Source organism: Lepisosteus oculatus, unplaced genomic scaffold (assembly GCF_040954835.1).
Source record: "Lepisosteus oculatus isolate fLepOcu1 unplaced genomic scaffold, fLepOcu1.hap2 HAP2_SCAFFOLD_48, whole genome shotgun sequence".
NCBI lineage: Eukaryota > Metazoa > Chordata > Actinopteri > Semionotiformes > Lepisosteidae > Lepisosteus > Lepisosteus oculatus.
In genome coordinates, this window is record NW_027168020.1 from 736,911 (window position 1) to 752,604 (window position 15,694).

Here is a 15,694-nt window from a genome sequence, read left to right on the forward strand (position 1 = left end):
AGTACAGTGTTAACTAGTAGATGGCCTCCTCAATGAAATCGCTTCAACATGCTAATGCGTTGGTGTAACAGTCCGGGCGTGGCAAGCTTCCAATGTCAACTCGACTCGATTGGAAGACAATGAACGTATTTTAGCCCTAAATGAATTAATAGCAAACATGGTTTACATAAAAGACATTTTTCCAAGAAAGTTTATAATAATACAATCTATAGTTGAAATCTGAGCCTTAATATAAAGAAAAAAGCATTTTCAGAGAGCAATCACGCTGTGTTTATGTAGAAAAAGCGATTAGGTTTATGAGCAATCTAATTACCTATTCGCTTAAAACGCTATATAAAATAAAGTTTATTTAAAGATGAATGATAAGTGTCGCAGTTTTAATAATTTTCGTAGTAGGGCTTGGACAGATTCCAAGTGCATTTTTGCAATTTACGTTGCATTGTCCAATGTGATGTTGTAATACAGTTTAGAATACAGTAAGTCTAAACTGTATCAGCTTTATTTATGGGTTGCAATTTAGAAAAAGTCAAAAACCGCACTCAAAATCCAATTTAGAGCTTTCTGGCAAGAGGAGACACCCAAATTATAATGTAACATGCCACTGTTTGTGCATGAACAAAGTTATACTGCAATTTTCCTTAGATACGCGATTAAAAAAAATAATTATTTTGAATCCCCGGCCAAACACATTCCATAAGAATCAGCGCTTTTATACAGTATATCGCCTTTAAACACGCGTTTACGATTTAAATCAAAACTCGATTCAAATCAATATAAATGTTTATTTTGTAACGCATAGGTGACTATTCATTGTTATTAAAAAGACGTAAATTCGATCATGTTGTGATATTTAGAAATATAAATTTGTTTTGATGCGAGTGAGGTTTTATTTAATCTCTGACCAAGGGAAATGTTTCATTTTTTCAAAGAAATGTTTGTTAAAAATTAAAGTCATAGTTCCATGAGATTCAACCACAGACCATGTGACATAGGAGTCAGGAACCTAACCCACAGCACCACCAGCGCAGTCACATGCTGAGGGCTGAAAAAGCACTACAGAAACATTATCGACTATAAAATAATGTAATTAGGCACAGAAGAAGTTTACAGCACAGTACAATAATAAATGCTGACCATGACTTTAGAAGCATAAATTACCTTACACTCAATTTAAACACAAGCTGTCTTTAGCCCTCTAAGCTGGTTCATACAGAAATGTAGAGAACCAGGCTCAGAACACACAGCTTCATTAGCGAATACATATGCAGAACAACTAGAGAAGATGTTTTACAGAGGATGGATTTTTAGAAACATCCCATCAGTGACATCACTGAAGTCAACTCCTAGGTAACTGTCGTGTGGATAGTTTCACAAGAATCAGACAAAGGTTTAAGCATCGCTTATTTTAGATAAAACTGCAAAAAAAACAACAACAACCCATAATGTACTTCTTTGCGGCTCTGTTTGCCCAAATCATATATTCACAACGTGAAATTAGAAAATAGTATTACGTAACCAAAAACCGCAATATGGAAACAGAACCTGTGTAATTGTTGACAGATGATGTACTCGTAACATTTTTACAAGACGAACTACAACATTTAAAAAATGACTTGTATGTACTTGATATCTCTAATCAATCCACTGCACTGCATTAAAACAAAACAAAAACTAAAACGCCCTGGGCATACCGTTTCGCGCTTCTTATCAGTTGCTCAAAAGCAATTTGACCGTATGAAATGCATAATATAAACCTAGAAACATATACGTGAGGAGTATTTACGTAGTATCGGTGTCAAGACATACCTCTCAAATACTGTAAATCAAGTTAAAAATATCTCAAGACCGATTCTGGTCATAATGAAACCATGTTTCGTGTATGTTTTCTTTAAAGTACCGAGACCAGCCATATACTGTATGTTTATGTTCCAAAATTAATATCGTTTATGGCCTTCACACGCGTTGCATTACGCTCCTATTCTTTTTATGCTCAGGCACTAAGATTTCCCTTCAGTGGTAAAATTCCATATAAATATTCAATACTTAAACGGGCACAGTTAAGACATTAAATATACATATACATATACATATACATATACAAACTGTATACAGTACAGTTTGCATACGGTAATATGTTTATGTTCCTAAATCAATCTCTTTTATGAGCATGTGAAAGGCATGGTGAATCGATTCTCAAAAATTACTGTACTTTGCATGATTGGAAAAAAATGCGTGATTGCGAAATGCTGTGGTGTTACTTTTACAAAGAAGGTCAGTGAAAAAAATAATGTGGACCAGGGCAATACTTTGAGTTTACAGCTTGTCCAAGGTCATTTATTATTAATACTATTAGTAATATCTTCATTAAAGACTTTGATGGCTACAGCTCAAACATGAGAAGTTGAGCTTTATTAGCTCCACCTTGCGGAAATTCCGGATACTATTATTTTGCTAGCGGTATTTACCGGTAACTCGCGGTATTTACCGGTAACTCGCGGTAGACTGCGTACAGCGTACCGGAAAATAATGCAGTATCGCCCGCACATTTTGAATGGCTGCATCTGTAGCAATCATATTGTAGCAGACACTCATTTGCCTGTTTCACAAATGATCATATTTTACTAGAGATTCTGTTTGGGATACGGATGTGCATTCTGACACCAATCCCTTACAAAAAATGATTTTACCTTATCGCGGCTTTGCCCTTCTTGCCTCTTTGGACAATATCTCCATCTTGTGGTCGTTGTTGGTAATGTCTAGACAATATCTCCATCTTGTGGTCGTTGTTGGTAATGTCTTCTTATAGATAGATACTTTATTGATCCCGTGAGGGAAATTGCAGTGCAACAGCAGCTTAACACACACAACACAGCCACAGTGTAACGAATTATATAATAATAGTACAATACTGTATATATACTGTATATATATATATGAAACAGAAATAGAAACAGAAACAGGAATCGCTTACTCACCTGGAGAATCTCTGTAGGAATATCTAGCATTTATCAATGGAAATAAAAGCTGCTTTAATACAGTGCATGTTCAAACTGAAACCCTCAGCTGCTGTTCTTGTTTGTTTTGGGACAAATTGCAACTGAGCATCGCATGAGCCGTTACGTACCCTTATCTGTTAGGGAATTTCAAGGGAGGAGTTAGGTCAGAATGGGTAGGCTGCAAAACAACAAGTAAAGATTTATTCCAAGATGAAACGTTGTGGCGGTTTTCTTATCTTTTCAGCATGGACTAAACTTTTACGTGTTCCTTATATGCTATATATGTATATATTAGCACCAATGTCGTTCTTAAAAACTAACATGAAATTGTCAGGGACATTCAGCTATATACAAAGACGAGACAGACAAAGTAATAATTCTGTATTAACGTGGCCTACATACTGACGCAATGATCGAACTAACTGACATGTTCTGATTCAGATCCCCTGCAGTTCATGCCAATTAGAACAATAGCAATGCTGAGTCCTCCCCACCCTACCGAGCACAAATTCAGCTGCTCTCCAGTTCTGTTCTTCATGTTTTTTCATTGCAATTGAGCTCGGAGCTGGAGATGATCTCCATACAGTTCTGTGTTCACCAGCCCGCACTTGCGTGCTAATTTACGGGTTGTGGCAGATGCTTTTCTATAGTTCATATACATGACGGCAACCTGTTACCGAGGAACCTGAGAGGTTTAAAAGCCTCACGAGCCAGGCAGGACTCGAACCTACAATCTTCTGATCCGAAGTCAGACGCGTTATCCATTACGCCACTGGCCCATAGAACATGCGCTTGCACTCCACCACAGAGAGCTCTACACTGCTACTAGTAGTACACTTCCCCATCTAAATTTTCACAGCAAGAAACTTGTGTTTCCTACTATTTTTATCAGGTTTAAAATATCATCTCCTTAAAACAGAAAAAGTGTTGATGTGTCGTGCTGAAATTCCGATTGATTTTGAATTCAAAGAAAAAAGGTTTTCTTCCAAAACACCATGAAATTGTCACATCTTGCAGACAATAGGTGTATTCCATGTTGAAAAGAGAAGAAAGAAAACCATGGAGCCTTTTACAGGTGTGAGGCTTCTTCAGGTGTGAGAAGACCTCACAGTCGAAACGCTGTGTTTCCGTTCTTCTCTTTTCAGCATGCAATAAACCTAGTACTTGTTCCTTTGCAGCCGAGGCATGCTGACGTAGCTACCCAGCTGAACATCTTGCAGACTCTACAGTACTTCTCTCCTGTAGAAGTAAAGCAGGGCTTGCTGGGTGAGCTTTTGCTCCGGTAAATTAGGTCACGTGTCATGTTAAATCACTTCTTCTAAACACAACATTTGCTGGTGCTAGCTTTCCCCATGAAAAGAGACATTTCCCTTACAGTACATGACATATCGTTTTTATTCTATCAATAAGTATAGAAATTAAACAAAAGAAAAAATGGTGTCGCCAAAGAATGCACAGCTCTGTCGCCTTGGGGAGGTGTCAAGGGCATTGAGCTCCTTGGACATGAAAAGTGCCCGATAAATGCCATTTCTCATCATTTCTCTTGGCGTCAGTTCTGCTATTAAATGGGACGGAGGCAACGGGTTCAGAGAGCAGGTTAAGTGCACACCGAACGCAGATGTGTCCAAGTGTCTGTAAAAGCGCGGTGCTCCGCTGGCGCTGTTCCCTAGTGGCTTAAAGTGCCCGCCTAGTAAGCAGGCGATCCTGGGTCTGAATACCGTGTCTTGTTGTGCCGAATGTCTCATTTCAGACAAACATGTACAGCTTGGTTCAGTTTAATGCAAGAATTCATTTCCTTTCTGGAATAACTTGTTTTTGAAGAAATCCATACAGCTTGTGAAAGATGAAATCCATTTCTTGGTTGTCAGTGGAAAAAGATTGCCAGCTGCAAGAAGCGCAAGTGATTGTTTTCTTTGACCATAAACCTGCAAATGTAGGGAGCACAAGCGGCCGTCAGTCTCTGTGGCGCAATCAGTTAGCGCGTTCGGCTGTTAACCGAAAGGTTGGTGGTTCAAGCCCACCCAGGGACGCATGTCTCCGTTTTTCCAATGTAAACATCATCACCGCTAAAGAAGATGGCGCAGAAGGCTCCACAGTCGAAACGTTGTGCTTCTTTTCTTCTCTTTTCAGCATGGAGTAAACCTTTGCTTGATCCTTTGCAGCCTACGCATGCTGACACAGCTACCTTTCTCTTAACGCACCTCAATCATTATTCACCAAAACCATCAGCAGAATGTGTCGCCTTTGTGGTGATGTCACTCCTCTGCTTCACAAATGTCCTTAGTGACGGACCATTTCATTCTGCCATTTTTCCGGAGCGGTTATTGATTGCTCCATCATTTCCCTCATACTTTCCATCCCAAGATTGAAAAAAAAAAACAGAAACAGGCTGACAGGACGACAATCAAATTGCAAAAACTCATCAAAGCACTCGATAGAGTATTTGAATCCACAAGTAGCTACGAGCAACTTTGTCCTGGCTTGCATGAAAGTCGGAAAATGTCAAAAAGAAAAAGATGGTGGCTTTTTCATATCTGTTCTTTTATTTTTAGTTCGTTGGCTCTTCTGTCCATTGTCCTCCTGCCTGGCTCTTGACCTGTGACTGTCTGAACGCACACATTAGACTTTCAGGCGGGGGATTTGTCCTGAGCCTCTGTGAAAGACCCACCCACCCCCATAAATAACTGCTCTAGAAACACATGAATGCAAAACTAAACCACAGCTTAAAGAGGAGCTCCAACTCAGTGCCATACTAATGTAAACGAAGTAATACTAAGACATGTTCTTATGGATTTGTCTTACCTTGAGATATGTAATTGGATTTCAGGATTAACTTCCTCATTCAATGTACTGGTGATTCTTTGCCTGGTCAGTACCTGGGTGGGAGACCTCCAGCGAACAATTAAGCTTGCTGCTGGAAGTGGTGTTAAGAGACTCTTAGGATCTTCCAGAGGTGTCTGTCCAATAGCACTAGTTGCCTTAGAGCTGGCTCAAACATTGCTCAAGAGTCTACCTTTCACAGATGCGCAAAGATGAATGATGGGGGTGCACGCTTCAAGGAGCCTTCCAACTGTAGGGACCGATTAGAGACGATCCGTAGCATGTGTTCATTTCCATATACGCCCCGTGTCTCAACGGTAGGACAGAGTCAAATACTGCCTCGACACGTAACAGCGTTATATTAAACCGCAGGACTTGAGGGCTGTTTTGTTTGAATGTTCAAGGCATTGGTAAGAGCGTAGGTCAAGGGCCATTGGTGCATCTCCTGTAACTGGAGTAAAAATGCTATTCAAAGTGCAGTGACTAAAATCGTCGTCCAGATGTCTCTGTTGTTGATTGCTTTCTGTCTAAGAACGTTCTGTTTTCATGTCCGAACGGGGAGACTTTATCATTCCAACTTGAAGCCACCCTTAAGTCCTCTGAGGTGTGTGTGTGTGTGCTTGCACGTATGGCGTAAAAGGTTTCTTAAACGGAGAGCGAACTTGAAAAAAGTTGCCTCCGCTGCCGCCGCCGCCTCGCACTCCCTGTTCGATTGTAGCAAGAAGGCAGCGGCCGTGGCGCTTGCTGTAGTCGTGGCCGAGTGGTTAAGGTGACGGACTGGAAATCCGTTGGGGTCTCCCCGCGCAGGTTCAAATCCTGCCGACTACGGCGTCCTTTGCATTTGGTTGCGTGCGTGCGTGTAAAAGGACCAGCGCCGTTTCGTTTTCGCTGGGACCTTTAACACTCTAAATCGCCTGGACCCACAGCCTGTGAAATCGATTCTTCAGCACCCACGATGGACGCTTTGCCGCTGGACACAGAGAACGATGCTTTTCTGCAACGAGCTTTCCAGCTGAATTTTCTCGGCAGCTCCGTACTGAACCTGTTCTCCATTGCAACATAGCGGAGGCTCGTCACGTCTATAGCAAGGCTGTGTAGGACCGCATACGCCACAGTGACTTGTACACAGACCACATGAAAGGCAAGCAAAATACACTTTTAAAATTCCAAAGACTCACAAGGTCAGAGAAACAGCGATGACCTGAACAGATCTGTTACAGAAGTCTAGGTTGACCTTTTTAGAGCTGTAATTGCATTTTTGTTTAATAGAAGATCAAATCTACTCGCATGTACCAGCACCTTACAGTTTATTGATGTTAATTCTGTTTAAGTAATAAGATTGCTAACGATGTTGGACTTTAGCCGGTGTTTTTTAGAACAAATTGCTTACACTTCTGTAAGGAATACGCAGTACGTGCCTTTGTCAGTCATTGCTCACCATACCTGTAACTTTCTTATCTAACTCACTTCCTCAAATGGTGAAGGTCCACAAACATAAATGAAAAAAAAACCCTTGTTGTAGATGAGGTGCAGAAAAAAGCAGCCCCTGATAGTGTATAACACATTTATACTATTGCAGAGACACATGTAACATATATATACTGTATATATGAAACAGAAATAGAAACAGAAACAGGAATCGCTTACTCACCTGGAGAATCTCTGTAGGAATATCTAGCATTTATCAATGGAAATAAAAGCTGCTTTAATACAGTGCATGTTCAAACTCAAACCCTCAGCTGCTGTTCTTGTTTGTTTTGGGACAAATTGCAACTGAGCATCGCATGAGCCGTTACGTACCCTTATCTGTTAGGGAATTTCAAGGGAGGAGTTAGGTCAGAATGGGTAGGCTGCAAAACAACAAGTAAAGATTTATTCCAAGATGAAACGTTGTGGCGGTTTTCTTATCCTTTCAGCATGGACTAAACTTTTACGTGTTCCTTATATGCTATATATGTATATATTAGCACCAATGTCGTTCTTAAAAACTAACATGAAATTGTCAGGGACATTCAGCTATATACAAAGACGAGACAGACAAAGTAATAATTCTGTATTAACGTGGCCTACATATTGACGCAATGATCAAACTGACTGACATGTTCTGATTCAGATCCCCTGCAGTTCATGCCAATTAGAACAATAGCAATGCTGAGTCCTCCCCACCCTACTGAGCACAAATTCAGCTGCTCTCCAGTTCTGTTCTGCATGTTTTTTCATTGCAATTGAGCTCGGAGCTGGAGATGATCTCCATACAGTTCTGTGTTCACCAGCCCGCACTTGCGTGCTAATTTACGGGTTGTGGCAAATGCTTTTCTATAGTTCATATACATGACGGCAACCTGTTACCTAGGAACCTGAGAGGTTTAAAAGCCTCACGAGCCAGGCAGGACTCGAACCTACAATCTTCTGATCCGAAGTCAGACGCGTTATCCATTACGCCACTGGCCCATAGAACATGCGCTTGCACTCCACCACAGAGAGCTCTACACTGCTACTAGTAGTACACTTCCCCATCTAAATTTTCACAGCAAGAAACTTGTGTTTCCTACTATTTTTGTCAGGTTTAAAATATCATCTCCTTAAAACAGAAAAAGTGTTGATGTGTTGTGCTGAAATTCCGATTGATTTTGAATTCAAAGAAAAAAGGTTTTCTTCCAAAACACCATGAAATTGTCACATCTTGCAGACAATAGGTGTATTCCATGTTGAAAAGAGAAGAAAGAAAACCATGGAGCCTTTTACAGGTGTGAGGCTTCTTCAGGTGTGAGAAGACCTCACAGTCGAAACGCTGTGTTTCCGTTCTTCTCTTTTCAGCATGCAATAAACCTAGTACTTGTTCCTTTGCAGCCGAGGCATGCTGACGTAGCTACCCAGCTGAACATCTTGCAGACTCTACAGTACTTCTCTCCTGTAGAAGTAAAGCAGGGCTTGCTGGGTGAGCTTTTGCTCCGGTAAATTAGGTCACGTGTCATGTTAAATCACTTCTTCTAAACACAACATTTGCTGGTGCTAGCTTTCCCCATGAAAAGAGACATTTCCCTTACAGTACATGACATATCGTTTTTATTCTATCAATAAGTATAGAAATTAAACAAAAGAAAAAATGGTGTCGCCAAAGAATGCACAGCTCTGTCGCCTTGGGGAGGTGTCAAGGGCATTGAGCTCCTTGGATATGAAAAGTGCCCGATAAATGCCATTTCTCATCATTTCTCTTGGCGTCAGTTCTGCTATTAAATGGGACGGAGGCAACGGGTTCAGAGAGCAGGTTAAGTGCACACCGAACGCAGATGTGTCCAAGTGTCTGTAAAAGCACGGTGCTCCGCTGGCGCTGTTCCCTAGTGGCTTAAAGTGCCCGCCTAGTAAGCAGGCGATCCTGGGTCTGAATACCAGCGGTGCCTCTCTCCGTGTCTTGTTGTGCCGAATGTATCATTTCAGACAAACATGTACAGCTTGGTTCAGTTTAATGCAAGAATTCATTTCCTTTCTGGAATAACTTGTTTTTGAAGAAATCCATACAGCTTGTGAAAGATGAAATCCATTTCTTGGTTGTCAGTGGAAAAAGATTGCCGGCTGCAAGAAGCGCAAGTGATTGTTTTCTTTGACCATAAACCTGCAAATGTAGGTAGCACAAGCGGCCGTCAGTCTCTGTGGCGCAATCGGTTAGCGCGTTCGGCTGTTAACCGAAAGGTTGGTGGTTCAAGCCCACCCAGGGACGCGTGTCTCAGTTTTTCCAATGTAAACATCATCACCGCTAAAGAAGATGGCGCAGAAGGCTCCACAGTCGAAACGTTGTGCTTCTTTTCTTCTCTTTTCAGCATGGAGTAAACCTTTGCTTGATCCTTTGCAGCCTACGCATGCTGACACAGCTACCTTTCTCTTAACGCACCTCAATCATTATTCACCAAAACCATCAGCAGAATGTGTCGCCTTTGTGGTGATGTCACTCCTCTGCTTCACAAATGTCCTTAGTGACGGACCATTTCATTCTGCCATTTTTCCGGAGCGGTTATTGATTGCTCCATCATTTCCCTCATACTTTCCATCCCTAGATTGAAAAAAAAAAAACAGAAACAGGCTGACAGGACGACAATCAAATTGCAAAAACTCATCAAAGCACTCGATAGAGTATTTGAATCCACAAGTAGCTACGAGCAACTTTGTCCTGGCTTGTATGAAAGTCGGAAAATGTCAAAAAGACAAAGATGGTGGCTTTTTCATATCTGTTCTTTTATTTTTAGTTCGTTGGCTCTTCTGTCCATTGTCCTCCTGCCTGGCTCTTGACCTGTGACTGTCTGAACGCACACATTAGACTTTCAGGCGGGGGATTTGTCCTGAGCCTCTGTGGAAGACCCACCCACCCCCATAAATAACTGCTCTAGAAACACATGAATGCAAAACTAAACCACAGCTTAAAGAGGAGCTCCAACTCAGTGCCATACTAATGTAAACGAAGTAATACTAAGACATGTTCTTATGGATTTGTCTTACCTTGAGATATGTAATTGGATTTCAGGATTAACTTCCTCATTCAATGTACTGGTGATTCTTTGCCTGGTCAGTACCTGGGTGGGAGACCTCCAGCGAACAATTAAGCTTGCTGCTGGAAGTGGTGTTAAGAGACTCTTAGGATCTTCCAGAGGTGTCTGTCCAATAGCACTAGTTGCCTTAGAGCTGGCTCAAACATTGCTCAAGAGTCTACCTTTCACAGATGCGCAAAGATGAATGATGGGGGTGCACGCTTCAAGGAGCCTTCCAACTGTAGGGACCGATTAGAGACGATCCGTAGCATGTGTTCATTTCCATATACGCCCCGTGTCTCAACGGTAGGACAGAGTCAAATACTGCCTCGACACGTAACAGCGTTATATTAAACCGCAGGACTTGAGGGCTGTTTTGTTTGAATGTTCAAGGCATTGGTAAGAGCGTAGGTCAAGGGCCATTGGTGCATCTCCTGTAACTGGAGTAAAAATGCTATTCAAAGTGCAGTGACTAAAATCGTCGTCCAGATGTCTCTGTTGTTGATTGCTTTCTGTCTAAGAACGTTCTGTTTTCATGTCCGAACGGGGAGACTTTATCATTCCAACTTGAAGCCACCCTTAAGTCCTCTGAGGTGTGTGTGTGTGTGTGCTTGCACGTATGGCGTAAAAGGTTTCTTAAACGGAGAGCGAACTTGAAAAAAGTTGCCTCCGCTGCCGCCGCCGCCTCGCACTCCCTGTTCGATTGTAGCAAGAAGGCAGCGGCCGCGACGCTTGCTGTAGTCGTGGCCGAGTGGTTAAGGTGACGGACTTGAAATCCGTTGGGGTCTCCCCGCGCAGGTTCAAATCCTGCCGACTACGGCGTCCTTTGCATTTGGTTGCGTGCGTGCGTGTAAAAGGACCAGCGCCGTTTCGTTTTCGCTGGGACCTTTAACACTCTAAATCGCCTGGACCCACAGCCTGTGAAATCGATTCTTCAGCACCCACGATGGACGCTTTGCCGCTGGACACAGAGAACGATGCTTTTCTGCAACGAGCTTTCCAGCTGAATTTTCTCGGCAGCTCCGTACTGAACCTGTTCTCCATTGCAACATAGCGGAGGCTCGTCACGTCTATAGCAAGGCTGTGTAGGACCGCATACGCCACAGTGACTTGTACACAGACCACATGAAAGGCAAGCAAAATACACTTTTAAAATTCCAAAGACTCACAAGGTCAGAGAAACAGCGATGACCTGAACAGATCTGTTACAGAAGTCTAGGTTGACCTTTTTAGAGCTGTAATTGCATTTTTGTTTATTAGAAGATCAAATCTACTCGCATGTACCAGCACCTTACAGTTTATTGATGTTAATTCTGTTTAAGTAATAAGATTGCTAACGATGTTGGACTTTAGCCGGTGTTTTTTAGAACAAATTGCTTACACTTCTGTAAGGAATACGCAGTACGTGCCTTTGTCAGTCATTGCTCACCATACCTGTAACTTTCTTATCTAACTCACTTCCTCAAATGGTGAAGGTCCACAAACATAAATGAAAAAAAAACCCTTGTTGTAGATGAGGTGCACAAAAAAGCAGCCCCTGATAGTGTATAACACATTTATACTATTGCAGAGACACATGTAACATATATATACTGTATATATGAAACAGAAATAGAAACAGAAACAGGAATCGCTTACTCACCTGGAGAATCTCTGTAGGAATATCTAGCATTTATCAATGGAAATAAAAGCTGCTTTAATACAGTGCATGTTCAAACTCAAACCCTCAGCTGCTGTTCTTGTTTGTTTTGGGACAAATTGCAACTGAGCATCGCATGAGCCGTTACGTACCCTTATCTGTTAGGGAATTTCAAGGGAGGAGTTAGGTCAGAATGGGTAGGCTGCAAAACAACAAGTAAAGATTTATTCCAAGATGAAACGTTGTGGCGGTTTTCTTATCTTTTCAGCATGGACTAAACTTTTACGTGTTCCTTATATGCTATATATGTATATATTAGCACCAATGTCGTTCTTAAAAACTAACATGAAATTGTCAGGGACATTCAGCTATATACAAAGACGAGACAGACAAAGTAATAATTCTGTATTAACGTGGCCTACATATTGACGCAATGATCAAACTGACTGACATGTTCTGATTCAGATCCCCTGCAGTTCATGCCAATTAGAACAATAGCAATGCTGAGTCCTCCCCACCCTACTGAGCACAAATTCAGCTGCTCTCCAGTTCTGTTCTGCATGTTTTTTCATTGCAATTGAGCTCGGAGCTGGAGATGATCTCCATACAGTTCTGTGTTCACCAGCCCGCACTTGCGTGCTAATTTACGGGTTGTGGCAAATGCTTTTCTATAGTTCATATACATGACGGCAACCTGTTACCTAGGAACCTGAGAGGTTTAGAAGCCTCACGAGCCAGGCAGGACTCGAACCTACAATCTTCTGATCCGAAGTCAGACGCGTTATCCATTACGCCACTGGCCCATAGAACATGCGCTTGCACTCCACCACAGAGAGCTCTACACTGCTACTAGTAGTACACTTCCCCATCTAAATTTTCACAGCAAGAAACTTGTGTTTCCTACTATTTTTGTCAGGTTTAAAATATCATCTCCTTAAAACAGAAAAAGTGTTGATGTGTTGTGCTGAAATTCCGATTGATTTTGAATTCAAAGAAAAAAGGTTTTCTTCCAAAACACCATGAAATTGTCACATCTTGCAGACAATAGGTGTATTCCATGTTGAAAAGAGAAGAAAGAAAACCATGGAGCCTTTTACAGGTGTGAGGCTTCTTCAGGTGTGAGAAGACCTCACAGTCGAAACGCTGTGTTTCCGTTCTTCTCTTTTCAGCATGCAATAAACCTAGTACTTGTTCCTTTGCAGCCGAGGCATGCTGACGTAGCTACCCAGCTGAACATCTTGCAGACTCTACAGTACTTCTCTCCTGTAGAAGTAAAGCAGGGCTTGCTGGGTGAGCTTTTGCTCCGGTAAATTAGGTCACGTGTCATGTTAAATCACTTCTTCTAAACACAACATTTGCTGGTGCTAGCTTTCCCCATGAAAAGAGACATTTCCCTTACAGTACATGACATATCGTTTTTATTCTATCAATAAGTATAGAAATTAAACAAAAGAAAAAATGGTGTCGCCAAAGAATGCACAGCTCTGTCGCCTTGGGGAGGTGTCAAGGGCATTGAGCTCCTTGGACATGAAAAGTGCCCGATAAATGCCATTTCTCATCATTTCTCTTGGCGTCAGTTCTGCTATTAAATGGGACGGAGGCAACGGGCTCAGAGAGCAGGTTAAGTGCACACCGAACGCAGATGTGTCCAAGTGTCTGTAAAAGCGCGGTGCTCCGCTGGCGCTGTTCCCTAGTGGCTTAAAGTGCCCGCCTAGTAAGCAGGCGATCCTGGGTCTGAATACCAGCGGTGCCTCTCTCCGTGTCTTGTTGTGCCGAATGTATCATTTCAGACAAACATGTACAGCTTGGTTCAGTTTAATGCAAGAATTCATTTCCTTTCTGGAATAACTTGTTTTTGAAGAAATCCATACAGCTTGTGAAAGATGAAATCCATTTCTTGGTTGTCAGTGGAAAAAGATTGCCGGCTGCAAGAAGCGCAAGTGATTGTTTTCTTTGACCATAAACCTGCAAATGTAGGTAGCACAAGCGGCCGTCAGTCTCTGTGGCGCAATCGGTTAGCGCGTTCGGCTGTTAACCGAAAGGTTGGTGGTTCAAGCCCACCCAGGGACGCATGTCTCCGTTTTTCCAATGTAAACATCATCACCGCTAAAGAAGATGGCGCAGAAGGCTCCACAGTCGAAACGTTGTGCTTCTTTTCTTCTCTTTTCAGCATGGAGTAAACCTTTGCTTGATCGTTTGCAGCCTACGCATGCTGACACAGCTACCTTTCTCTTAACGCGCCTCAATCATTATTCACCAAAACCATCAGCAGAATGTGTCGCCTTTGTGGTGATGTCACTCCTCTGCTTCACAAATGTCCTTAGTGACGGACCATTTCTTTCTGCCATTTTTCCGGAGCGGTTATTGATTGCTCCATCATTTCCCTCATACTTTCCATCCCTAGATTGAAAAAAAAAAAACAGAAACAGGCTGATAGGACGACAATCAAATTGCAAAAACTCATCAAAGCACTCGATAGAGTATTTGAATCCACAAGTAGCTACGAGCAACTTTGTCCTGGCTTGTATGAAAGTCGGAAAATGTCAAAAAGACAAAGATGGTGGCTTTTTCATATCTGTTCTTTTATTTTTAGTTCGTTGGCTCTTCTGTCCATTGTCCTCCTGCCTGGCTCTTGACCTGTGACTGTCTGAACGCACACATTAGACTTTCAGGCGGGGGATTTGTCCTGAGCCTCTGTGGAAGACCCACCCACCCCCATAAATAACTGCTCTAGAAACACATGAATGCAAAACTAAACCACAGCTTAAAGAGGAGCTCCAACTCAGTGCCATACTAATGTAAACGAAGTAATACTAAGACATGTTCTTATGGATTTGTCTTACCTTGAGATATGTAATTGGATTTCAGGATTAACTTCCTCATTCAATGTACTGGTGATTCTTTGCCTGGTCAGTACCTGGGTGGGAGACCTCCAGCGAACAATTAAGCTTGCTGCTGGAAGTGGTGTTAAGAGACTCTTAGGATCTTCCAGAGGTGTCTGTCCAATAGCACTAGTTGCCTTAGAGCTGGCTCAAACATTGCTCAAGAGTCTACCTTTCACAGATGCGCAAAGATGAATGATGGGGGTGCACGCTTCAAGGAGCCTTCCAACTGTAGGGACCGATTAGAGACGATCCGTAGCATGTGTTCATTTCCATATACGCCCCGTGTCTCAACGGTAGGACAGAGTCAAATACTGCCTCGACACGTAACAGCGTTATATTAAACCGCAGGACTTGAGGGCTGTTTTGTTTGAATGTTCAAGGCATTGGTAAGAGCGTAGGTCAAGGGCCATTGGTGCATCTCCTGTAACTGGAGTAAAAATGCTATTCAAAGTGCAGTGACTAAAATCGTCGTCCAGATGTCTCTGTTGTTGATTGCTTTCTGTCTAAGAACGTTCTGTTTTCATGTCCGAACGGGGAGACTTTATCATTCCAACTTGAAGCCACCCTTAAGTCCTCTGAGGTGTGTGTGTGTGTGCTTGCACGTATGGCGTAAAAGGTTTCTTAAACGGAGAGCGAACTTGAAAAAAGTTGCCTCCGCTGCCGCCGCCGCCTCGCACTCCCTGTTCGATTGTAGCAAGAAGGCAGCGGCCGCGGCGCTCGCTGTAGTCGTGGCCGAGTGGTTAAGGTGACGGACTTGAAATCCGTTGGGGTCTCCCCGCGCAGGTTCAAATCCTGCCGACTACGGCGTCCTTTGCATTTGGTTGCGTGCGTGCG

The 15,694-nt window shown here is 42.4% G+C and overlaps 9 non-coding genes across 9 annotated transcripts; 6 read left to right on the forward strand and 3 right to left on the reverse strand.

Annotated features, from left to right (window-relative positions):
* Positions 1-3,702: 3,702 nt before the first annotated feature.
* trnar-ucg (transfer RNA arginine (anticodon UCG)) lies at positions 3,703-3,775 on the reverse strand. Its single transcript has one exon. It is a non-coding gene; the product is annotated as a tRNA-Arg (tRNA).
* Positions 3,776-4,952: 1,177 nt separating this feature from the next.
* trnan-guu (transfer RNA asparagine (anticodon GUU)) lies at positions 4,953-5,026 on the forward strand. Its single transcript has one exon. It is a non-coding gene; the product is annotated as a tRNA-Asn (tRNA).
* Positions 5,027-6,562: 1,536 nt separating this feature from the next.
* trnas-gga (transfer RNA serine (anticodon GGA)) lies at positions 6,563-6,644 on the forward strand. The gene has a single exon. It is a non-coding gene; the product is annotated as a tRNA-Ser (tRNA).
* Positions 6,645-8,194: 1,550 nt separating this feature from the next.
* On the reverse strand, positions 8,195-8,267 carry trnar-ucg (transfer RNA arginine (anticodon UCG)). Its single transcript has one exon. It is a non-coding gene; the product is annotated as a tRNA-Arg (tRNA).
* A 1,193-nt stretch (positions 8,268-9,460) lies between these two features.
* Positions 9,461-9,534, forward strand: trnan-guu (transfer RNA asparagine (anticodon GUU)). Its single transcript has one exon. It is a non-coding gene; the product is annotated as a tRNA-Asn (tRNA).
* Positions 9,535-11,073: 1,539 nt separating this feature from the next.
* Positions 11,074-11,155, forward strand: trnas-uga (transfer RNA serine (anticodon UGA)). Its single transcript has one exon. It is a non-coding gene; the product is annotated as a tRNA-Ser (tRNA).
* Positions 11,156-12,705: 1,550 nt separating this feature from the next.
* On the reverse strand, positions 12,706-12,778 carry trnar-ucg (transfer RNA arginine (anticodon UCG)). The gene has a single exon. It is a non-coding gene; the product is annotated as a tRNA-Arg (tRNA).
* Positions 12,779-13,971: 1,193 nt separating this feature from the next.
* Positions 13,972-14,045, forward strand: trnan-guu (transfer RNA asparagine (anticodon GUU)). Its single transcript has one exon. It is a non-coding gene; the product is annotated as a tRNA-Asn (tRNA).
* Positions 14,046-15,582: 1,537 nt separating this feature from the next.
* trnas-uga (transfer RNA serine (anticodon UGA)) lies at positions 15,583-15,664 on the forward strand. Its single transcript has one exon. It is a non-coding gene; the product is annotated as a tRNA-Ser (tRNA).
* Positions 15,665-15,694: the final 30 nt, after the last annotated feature.